The sequence below is a fragment of the Anopheles funestus genome (assembly GCF_943734845.2).
Source record: "Anopheles funestus chromosome X unlocalized genomic scaffold, idAnoFuneDA-416_04 X_unloc_21, whole genome shotgun sequence".
Lineage (NCBI taxonomy): Eukaryota > Metazoa > Arthropoda > Insecta > Diptera > Culicidae > Anopheles > Anopheles funestus.
The window spans coordinates 61037-72500 of record NW_026045145.1 but is presented as its reverse complement, the minus strand read 5'-3'; the positions used below and the strand labels follow the sequence as shown (position 1 = coordinate 72500).

The following is an 11464-nucleotide window of genomic DNA, read 5'->3' as shown; positions in this document are numbered from 1 at the left end:
AATAGTCCCAGGCCTTGTGACTTGTGGCTCATGTCTACGCCCATGGCCACCATTCGCTAAGATAGTTTTGAAGTCACTTTGAAGGCCCAGGAACAACTCTCTTAGCACATCGGTTAACCTGGCGCCGCAGTCAACTCATGTGCTTGGATCGGATCGAGCTATTGAGTATTGGGCCTGCATACTCGCTCATCCGTATCCTTTGCGTACCGCCCCATGGCCCTTGTATGTCTGCACCACAGTTCCTGTTCGTTCCGTGCCTATGGCCGGATACGTATTGCACATCGGTTAACCTGACGCCGCAGTCAACTCATGTGCTTGGATCGGATCGAGCTATTGAGTATTGGGCCTGCATACTCGCTCATCCGTATCCTTTGCGTACCGCCCCATGGCCCTTGTATGTCTGCACCACAGTTCCTGTTCGTTCCGTGCCTATGGCCGGATACGTATTGCACATCGGTATACCTGTCGCTACTCAGGCAACTCGTGTGCGTGGATTGGATCGAGAACATGGTGTGTGCCCCATGTTATAATTGATAGTCCATATCCACTTTATAGGTTAAAGTCATAAGTTGTGATTGCACAACCATTCTTCATAAGAGTTTAATCACTCTTCAACTAACTTTCGTTCTGGTGTCTTGGTATCAAATCGCGTAAGACACAAGATTCTACTGGCCAAATAGAATCTAGCACATTGGTTAACCTGGCGCCGCAGTCAACTCATGTGCTTGGATCGGATCGAGCTATTGAGTATTGGGCCTGCATACTCGCTCATCCGTATCCTTTGCGTACCGCCCCATGGCCCCGTCCTTAGAGTTAATGACTAGTAGGCTTAACTCTTTGTATGTCTGCACCACAGTTCCCGTTCGTTCCGTGCCGTGGCCGGATACGTATTGCACATCGGTATACCTGTCGCTACTCAGGCAACTCGTGTGCGTGGATTGGATCGAGCTCATGGGGTGTGTAGAGATTCCATGTTATAATTGCAAGTCCATATCCACTTTATAGGTTAAAGTCATAAGTTGTGATTGCACAACCATACTTCATAAGAGTTTAATAACTCTTCAACTAACTTTCGTTCTGGTGTCTTGGTATCAAATCGCATAAGACACAAGATTCTACTGGCCAAATAGAATCTAGCACATTGGTTAACCTGACGCCGCAGTCAACTCATGTGCTTGGATCGGATCGAGCTATTGAGTATTGGGCCTGCATACTCGCTCATCCGTATCCTTTGCGTACCGCCCCATGGCCCTTGTATGTCTGCACCACAGTTCCTGTTCGTTCCGTGCCGTAGCCGGATACGTATTGCACATTGGTTAACCTGACGCCGCAGTCAACTCATGTGCTTGGATCGGATCGAGCTATTGAGTATTGGGCCTGCATACTCGCTCATCCGTATCCTTTGCGTACCGCCCCATGGCCCCGTCCTTAGAGTTAATGACTAATAGGCTTAACTCTTTGTATGTCTGCACCACAGTTCCCGTTCGTTCCGTGCCGTGGCCGGATACGTATTGCACAACAGTAGATACCATCACCTGACGTATCTAACACACCACTATTGTAACTCGTCGTCGAAGGACCTTTCAAGTGCCTGATGGCCAGGGGAGCTCTTACACGGCACGGAGACACAGTGATGCTCGCCCATCACAGTGTACAACGATCGAGTTTGCTTAAGTGTCTGGGTACCTACACACCAGACACAATGCAATGGCCACGGATCCACACAAGGCACATCACATGCAGAAAGCTTCACCAGATTATGACACATACCACACTCTTGTAACTCGTCGTCGAAGGGGCGTTCAAGTGCCTTACGGCTAGGGGAGATCTAGCTCGGCACGGAGACACAGTGATGGTCACCCATCAAAGTGTACAACGAACGAGTTGGCTTTCAACAAATTCTGACACATAGCAAGCGAGCGACCGAGCTACACCGAAGGCAGCCCATGGTTGGTCACTCGCGGACGATCATCAGTAATGATCCTTCCGCAGGTTCACCTACGGAAACCTTGTTACGACTTTTACTTCCTCTAAATCATCAAGTTCGGTCAACTTCAGCCATGCCAGCTGCAGCTCACGAAGGAACCGCGGAAGGTAAGCCTCCAGAAACCTCACTAAATAATCCATCGGTAGTAGCGACGGGCGGTGTGTACAAAGGGCAGGGACGTAATCAGCACTAGCTAATGACTAGTGCTTACTAGAAATTCCAGGTTCATGGGGACCGTTGCAGTCCCCAATCCCGACTAGATGGGCATTTTAGTGATTTCCCGTTCCTCTCGGAATGGGGGCGCCTATTGGCGAGAACACGCTGCGACCCACATTGTAGCACGCGTGCAGCCCAGAACATCTAAGGGCATCACGGACCTGTTATCGCTCATTCTCAGCTTGCTAAACACAAGTTGTCCCGCTAAGCAGGGCAAACGTAGCCGACGACCGCCCGTGAAGGCGCCGCCCGGCTGTAACGTCAGGTGCGCCCGGAGGCGCACTGCTGACAGCGTTCTAGTTAGCATGTTTGAGTCACGTTCGTTATCGGAATTAACCAGACAAATCATTCCACGAACTAAGAACGGCCATGCACCACTACCCTTAAATTTGAGAAAGAGCTATCAATCTGTCTTACCTCGATAAGTTTGGACCTGGTAAATTTTCCCGTGTTGAGTCAAATTAAGCCGCAAGCTCCACTTCTTGTGGTGCCCTTCCGTCAATTCCTTTAAGTTTCAACTTTGCAACCATACTTCCCCCGGAACCCGATTTTGGTTTCCCGGAAGCGACTGAGAGCACCGAATAGGGGTAGCGTCTCCCAATTGCTAATTGGCATCGTTTACGGTTAGAACTAGGGCGGTATCTAATCGCCTTCGATCCTCTAACTTTCGTTCTTGATTAAAGAAAGCATCCATGGCAAACGCTTTCGCTTCAGTTGGTCCTACGACGGTCTACGAATTTCACCTCTCGCGCCGTAATACCAATGCCCCCAACTACTTCTGTTAATCATTACCTCTAGGTTTCTGACAAACCAACGAAATCGTATAAACCGAGGTCATATTCCATTATTCCATGCAAGATTATTCTCGGCCAACGCCAACCCCACGGGGGGGCCGGACGCTTTGTCTTAGCCTGCTTTGAGCACTCTAATTTGTTCAAGGTAAATGTGAGTATCTTGAGCACCATGAGGAGCCCGTGCCGGAGTTAACCGGTAGCACGGTACTCGTTCACAGAGTAACGCCCAAGTACACCATTGTGAGTCGCAGCCGTGAGCGCGCGCACGAACGGCCCCGGCGTGTAACCGGGCGCCCGTGGCGGTCACGTGTCTGGACGGGCAATCAACTTCGAACGTTTTAACCGCAACAACTTTAATATACGCTAGTGGAGCTGGAATTACCGCGGCTGCTGGCACCAGACTTGCCCTCCACTTGATCCTTGTTGAAGGATTTATACTCAACTCATTCCAATTATGGACCATCGTTAGAGAGGTCCATATTGTTATTTCTCGTCACTACCTCCCCGTACTGGGATTGGGTAATTTACGCGCCTGCTGCCTTCCTTGGATGTGGTAGCCATTTCTCAGGCTCCCTCTCCGGAATCGAACCCTGATTCCCCGTTACCCGTCGCAACCATGGTAGTCCTCTACACTACCATCAATAGTTGATAGGGCAGACATTTGAAAGATCTGTCGTCAGTCGACAAGCGACCATACGATCTGCGTCCTTATCCAGACTTCAACTCAAGCCGCCCGGAGGCGATTGGTTTAACTAATAAGTGCACCAGTTCAGCTACCCGCGAGGGCAACAGTCCCGGCATGTTGCATGTATTAGCTCTGGATTTTCCACAGTTATCCAAGTAACTAGTGGTAGGATGATCTTGTGAATTATAGCTGTTATACTGAGCCTTATGCGGTTTCACATTCATTTATGTTTGTACTTAGACATGCATGGCTTAACCTTTGAGACAAGCGTATATTACTGGTAGGATCAACCAGAATTCGTTCCACTACAGACACACACTCGCTTAGTGGGAAATAAATTTCCACACAACTCTCTCTCTCTAGAACCATATGGAATGGCTCTTTGGTGTTGGGTAAGGCACCAATTTGTTGGGGTGTAACGGTCACCACCAACTTTAAGTTTGTTAGGGCACAACGGAAACCACTAACTAAACTTTAGGAAACTAAATTTCCTCACACATTATCTCTCACCATATTAGCACTAGGTGCTATCCACGATTGTACAACGTTTCAACTCTTGAATCGACCGTAGGGCCGCGGAATTGCTTCCGGGCCCCTATTCTCGCTATTAATTGTTCATCTCTTTCAATACATCGAGTTCGTTCCATTGGGTAGTTCGCATGGCGAACGTTTTGATGCAGCCCCCTGGGGGACCACGGCACTTTACACCGGGTATGGTGTATGCGCAACCTACAGATAACAATAAACCCCTTATGCGTGTGTAAACCGATGTTGGGCTGCTCAACATCTTTCATGGTTACATCACTTGCACCAGAACCCACGGTGCCGATTTGGTAATATGTTGTACATTTACTCTCAAGATGTACGCTTCGGCCCCTTATTCAGGGGCTCAAGCTATTACCAGCAAGAACAATCCTCATCCAGACTTGAACTCGAAACACCCGCAGGCGAACGGTTTAACTAATAAGTGCACCAGTCTTGAATCCATGCGTCGGTGGAAACAATGCCGGCGTGTTGCATGTATTAGCTCTGAACTTAGCGAGTGATTGCCTTGCAGCTGTCATACTGAGCGTAGAGCGTGATTATCGCTCACTTGAACCATGTTGAATGGCTCTTTGGTGTAGGGTAAGGCACCAATTTGTTGGGGCACAACGAAACCACCAACTTAAGACTTGCTTATAGGTATTTCAACGTTTTCAACTCTTTAATCGACCGTGTTTCATTATCATCTCTTCTTCTTATTAAATGCATCGAGTTCGTTCCATTGGGTAGTTCGCGTGGCGAACGGTTTGATGCAGCCCCCCGGGGGGGACCACGGCACTTTACACCGGGCATGGTGTATGCGCAACCTACAGATCACCAATATATTTGTGATCGATAATGCACACTTCTTACACGACTGACCAGTCGACAGCGCTGCCTTCCTATTATGCGTGTGTAAACCGATGTTGGGCTGCTCAACATCTTTCACGGTTACATCACTTGCACCCGAACCCATGGTGCCGATTTGGTAATATGTTGTACATGGTCTCAAGATGTACGCTTCGACCCCTTATTCAGGGGCTCAAGCTATTACCAGCAAGATCAATCCTCATCCAGACTTGAACTCGAAACACCCGGAGGCGAACGGTTTAACTAATAAGTGCACCAGTCTTGAATCCATGCGTCGGTGGAAACAATGCCGGCATGTTGCATGTATTAGCTCTGAACATAGCGAGTGATTGCCTTGCAGCTGTCGAACTGAGCGTAGAATGTGATTATCGCTCACTTGAAAGGGTCAAGCCCTTTCGAGTCGTCCGGTTTTTACGCCAGACGACTCGGTTCACCATCTTTCGGGAAGGGACCGTCTCGGTCGCAAGCTGCTCCGGTCCCCAAACAACCTGCGACAAATGATAGGAAATGCCGACATCAATATGTGTTCAGTTTGGTTTATCGCTCATAGGTCTTTTTGACCATCGATCCCTGATTATAACTCTCAATTAAACAGTCAGGAGAGTAAGGCATGCCCATCGATATCTCATCGACAGGCGATACCGCAAGAACGGCCAACGACACATCAGGTGATCGATTATTGCTACGACTTTTGCTTAATCGTTTCCACTCCTTAGAGAAAGAAACCCCCGGGGACCGTCTCGGTCGCAAGCTGCTCCGGTCCCTAAACAACCTGCGACAAATGATAGGAAATGCCGACATCAATATGTGTTCAGTTTGGTTTATCGCTCATTGGTCTGTTTGACCATCGATCCCTGATTAAACTCTCAGTAATCCAGTCGGGAGAGTAAGGCATGCCCATCGATATCTCATCGACAGGCGATACCGCTTGAACGGCCAACGACACATCAGAGGATCGTATCTTGCTACAACTTTTGCTTAATCGTTTCTTCTCCTTGGAGAAAGAAACCCCCGGGGACCGTCTCGGCCGCAAGCTGCTCCGGTCCCTAAACAACCTGCGGCATCAAATGATAGGAAAAGCCGACATCAATACGTGTTCAGTTTGGTTTATCGCTCATTGGTCTTGTTTGACCATCGATCCCTGATTAATACTCTCAATTAGAAGGTCGGTAGAGTAAGGCATGCCCATCGATATCTCATCGACAGGCGATACCGCATGAACGGCCAACGACACATCAGAGGATCGTATCTTGCTACAACTCTTGCTTAATAGTTTCCACTCCTTGGAGAAAGAAACCCCCGGGGACCGTCTCGGCCGCAAGTTGCTCCGGTCCCTAAACAACCTGCGGCATCAAATGATAGGAAAAGCCGACATCAATACGTGTTCAGTTTGGTTTATCGCTCATAGGTCTGTTTGACCATCGATCCTAGAATTCAACTTTCGAGTAAGGCATGCCCGTCGATATCTCATCGATAGGCGATACCGGTAGAACGGCCAACGACACACATCTAGGATCGCATTTACTCTTCCTTGGATGGATAACCAATACCCTAGGACCGTTTCATCGCGAGCTGCTCCGGTCCTCAAACAACTCGCGAACCACCGATAGGATGATATTAGGAATGGCCGACTTTCATCCTTTAACTCTCAGTTCTGCTTACCAAAACATAGGTACTTGGACCTTAAAGACCACTATATGTTCCCCGATCGGGGGCAATCGGAACGTCTATCCATCATCAACATCGTTTCACTCATTCCGAACCACCAAATTGGACAGACAGTACCATATTCACCAACCGATTGCTTCAACTTCGCAAACTGTATGGTAAGTTCTACTAATTTCACATCTTACCATCGACTAATAGTGCATAAATCCACTTGGAAATCACTTTTCCTTGGTCCTCGGACCTTCTACGACAACGTCCAACAAATATCCGAAGTCGTTTCCCAACTTAGACCAAGCATTTCGTATCTTTACTTCTAATCGATTTTTTCTCGCATAATTGACGATCAAAATCTAAAAACCACATTTTGAGCCAGAAGCAGTCGTCCGATCGTCCTGGGGGTAGTCTCAATCGATTTAGAAGGGTCCAATTCATAAAGATACATACTCAGTCAAAATCATGCTTCTGGCTCACCTACCCCCTATATAGTAAACAAAAGCGTACAGGCGTGGAAAACGTGCCATTTTTCTCCATCACGGACTTTTTTTTTCTCGTTGCACCGACTCTAGTAAAAAAGTGAAATTTTTTACTAGTTACCAACTTTTGCAAATTATCATCGGATATCACTTTTTATGGTCTATAGTAAGTTCTTATCACGTTTTAGTAGTTTTTGAAAAAAAAATTTTTTTGAACTTTTCAAAATTTTTCAAAACAAAGTTTTTGTAGGCGGTTTTGTGTATGGAGGGTTACTAGTCTCGGGGTCACTGTTTGACCAAAAAACCACTATATATCATTCGAAAGGTAATTTCAAGGGCTACAAAAAATTGTTCTACGGCACCCCCCTCCGACGTCTAGTATTCGAGTTATTGGCCAAAAACCATCACTTGAGCGATTTTTCGTTCAGGGTACCCGACTCTAGTAAAAAAGTGAAATTTTTCTCGATTGACCAAGTGTTGCAAATGACCATCGGATTTCACTTTTTATGGTCTATAGTGAGTTCTGATCACGATTTGGTACTTTTTGAAAAAATTTTTTTGACGCACTTTTCAAAATTTTGCAAAACCAAAACTTTTTAGGCGGTTTTGTGTATGGAGGGTTACTAGTCTCGGGGTCACTGTTTGACCAAAAAACCACTATATATCATTCGAAAGGTAATTTCAAGGGCTACAAAAAATTGTTCTACGGCACCCCCCTCCGACGTCTAGTATTCGAGTTATTGGCCAAAAACCGCAACTATAGCGGTTTTTCGTACAGGGTACCCGACTCTAGTAAAATGATGCGATTTTTACTAGTCTAGGAACTTTTTGGTCAAAAAATCAAGTATATGTCATTCGATAGATAATTTCAAGGGCTACCAAAAATTGTTCCACGACACCCCCCTGCGACGTCTAGTATTCGAGTTATTAGCCAAAAACCGCAACTTAAGCGGTTTTTCGTCCAGGGTACCCGACTCTAGTAAAATGATGCGATTTTTACTAGTCTAGGGAACTTTTTGGCCAAAAATCAAGTATATGTCATTCGATAGATAATTTCAAGGGCTACCAAAAATTGTTCCACGACACCCCCCTGCGACGTCTAGTATTCGAGTTATTAGCCAAAAACCGCAATTATAGCGGTTTTTCGTCCAGGGTACCCGACTCTAGTAAAATGATGCGATTTTTACTAGTCTAGGGAACTTTTTGGCCAAAAATCAAGTATATGTCATTCGATAGATAATTTCAAGGGCTACCAAAAATTGTTCCACGACACCCCCCTGCGACGTCTAGTATTCGAGTTATTAGCCAAAAACCGCAATTATAGCGGTTTTTCGTCCAGGGTACCCGACTCTAGTAAAATGATGCGATTTTTACTAGTCTAGGGAACTTTTTGGCCAAAAATCAAGTATATGTCATTCGATAGATAATTTCAAGGGCTACCAAAAATTGTTCCATGACACCCCCCTGCGACGTCTAGTATTCGAGTTATGGGCCAAAAACCATTCATACTTGAGCATTTTGCTCATTTTGCCTGTACGGGTACCGGGGACTAGTAAAATCAGGCCAATTTTACTAGAGTAGGGGTCCTTTTTGGTCAAAAAATCAACTTTTGCTCGTTCGATAGGGAATCGATAGGGCAACAAAAAATCGTTCTACGACCCCCCCTTCCGATGTCTAGTATTCGAGTTATGGGCCAAAAACAGTTTATAGCTAATTTTTCACTCGATTTTTCACCAAGTATCGCACATTACTCCGGTTCTATACATTGGATCGTCAATCTTTAAGATTTTATGGGTAGTTCCAACTGTTTGCTACATTTCATCCATACATCACCAACCGATTCAATGTCTGTGCTAGAAGTTATTAGAGGAATAAAAAAATTTACCCTTGGCTTTGGACCGTACAATTTTACCCATTTTTGGCCCATATTTGCCCCATAGCTCCGCCGGTATCCAAGATATGGCCACACTTTCTTCTGGCCATGGGTAGATGGCACTTGTGGCTAGATTTCTTCCATGCACCACTAATCGCTACCATGTCTGTGGCCGGAGCTATTCACGAAAGCGCCTCGCGCACTTGGTCGGATTTTTGGTCCAACTTGCACCATTTTTGGCCCATATTTGCCCCATAGCTCCGCCGGTATCCAAGATATGGCCACACTTTCTTCTGGCCATGGGTAGATGGCACTTGTGGCTAGATTTCTTCCATGCACCACTAATCGCTACCATGTCTCTGGCCGGAGCTATTCGACGAACAACCATCACATTTACCTAGGTACTTTTTCGGATTTTTGGTCCAACTTGCACCATTTTTGGCCCATATTTGCCCCATAGCTCCGCCGGTATCCAAGATATGGCCACACTTTCTTCTGGCCATGGGTAGATGGCACTTGTGGCTAGATTTCTTCCATGCACCACTAATCGCTACCATGTCTGTGGCCGGAGCTATTCACGAAAGCGCCTCGCGCACTTGGTCGGATTTTTGGTCCACCTGGCACCATTGTTGGCCCGTATTTGCCCCATAGCTCCGCCGGTATCCAAGATATGGCCACACTTTGTTCTGGCCATGGGTAGATGGCACTTGTGGCTAGATTTCTTCCATGCACCACTAATCGCTACCATGTCTCTGGCCGGAGCTATTCGACGAACAACCATCGCATTTACCTAGGTACTTTTTCGGATTTTTGGTCCAACTTGCACCATTTTTGGCCCATATTTGCCCCATAGCTCCGCCGGTATCCAAGATATGGCCACACTTTCTTCTGGCCATGGGTAGATGGCACTTGTGGCTAGATTTCTTCCATGCACCACTAATCGCTACCATGTCTCTGGCCGGAGCTATTCGACGAACAACCATCGCATTTACCTAGGTACTTTTTCGGATTTTTGGTCCAACTTGCACCATTTTTGGCCCATATTTGCCCCATAGCTCCGCCGGTATCCAAGATATGGCCACACTTTCTTCTGGCCATGGGTAGATGGCACTTGTGGCTAGATTTCTTCCATGCACCACTAATCGCTACCATGTCTGTGGCCGGAGCTATTCGACGAACAACCATCGCATTTACCTAGGTACTTTTTCGGATTTTTGGTCCAACTTGCACCATTTTTGGCCCGTATTTGCACCATAGCTCCGCCGGTATCCAAGATATGGCCACACTTTGTTCTGGCCATGGGTAGATGGCACTTGTGGCTAGATTTCTTCCATGCACCACTAATCGCTACCATGTCTCTGGCCGGAGCTATTCACGAAAGCGCCTCGCGCACTTGGTCGGATTTTTGGTCCACCTGGCACCATTGTTGGCCCGTATTTGCCCCATAGCTCCGCCGGTATCCAAGATATGGCCACACTTTGTTCTGGCCATGGGTAGATGGCACTTGTGGCTAGATTTCTTCCATGCACCACTAATCGCTACCATGTCTCTGGCCGGAGCTATTCGACGAACAACCATCGCATTTACCTAGGTACTTTTTCGGATTTTTGGTCCAACTTGCACCATTTTTGGCCCATATTTGCCCCATAGCTCCGCCGGTATCCAAGATATGGCCACACTTTCTTCTGGCCATGGGTAGATGGCACTTGTGGCTAGATTTCTTCCATGCACCACTAATCGCTACCATGTCTGTGGCCGGAGCTATTCACGAAAGCGCCTCGCGCACTTGGTCGGATTTTTGGTCCAACTTGCACCATTTTTGGCCCATATTTGCCCCATAGCTCCGCCGGTATCCAAGATATGGCCACACTTTCTTCTGGCCATGGGTAGATGGCACTTGTGGCTAGATTTCTTCCATGCACCACTAATCGCTACCATGTCTGTGGCCGGAGCTATTCACGAAAGCGCCTCGCGCACTTGGTCGGATTTTTGGTCCACCTGGCACCATTGTTGGCCCGTATTTGCCCCATAGCTCCGCCGGTATCCAAGATATGGCCACACTTTCTTCTGGCCATGGGTAGATGGCACTTGTGGCTAGATTTCTTCCATGCACCACTAATCGCTACCATGTCTGTGGCCGGAGCTATTCGACGAACAACCATCGCATTTACCTAGGTACTTTTTCGGATTTTTGGTCCAACTTGCACCATTTTTGGCCCATATTTGCCCCATAGCTCCGCCGGTATCCAAGATATGGCCACACTTTCTTCTGGCCATGGGTAGATGGCACTTGTGGCTAGATTTCTTCCATGCACCACTAATCGCTACCATGTCTGTGGCCGGAGCTATTCACGAAAGCGCCTCGCGAACTTGGTC

General features: G+C 47.2%; 1 long non-coding RNA gene across 1 annotated transcript in view; it reads right to left on the bottom strand.

Moving 5' to 3' along the window:
• Positions 1-1013, bottom strand: part of LOC125773073 (uncharacterized) — a 1054-nt gene extending 41 nt beyond the window's left edge. Inside the window, exons 1-2 of the long non-coding RNA XR_007419881.1 lie at positions 291-1013; positions 1-118 (exon numbers count right to left, since the gene is read on the bottom strand). The exon at positions 1-118 is cut by the window's left edge and continues 41 nt beyond it. This is a non-coding gene — a long non-coding RNA (uncharacterized LOC125773073). The remainder of the gene's footprint in view (positions 119-290) is intronic.
• Positions 1014-11464: the final 10451 nt, after the last annotated feature.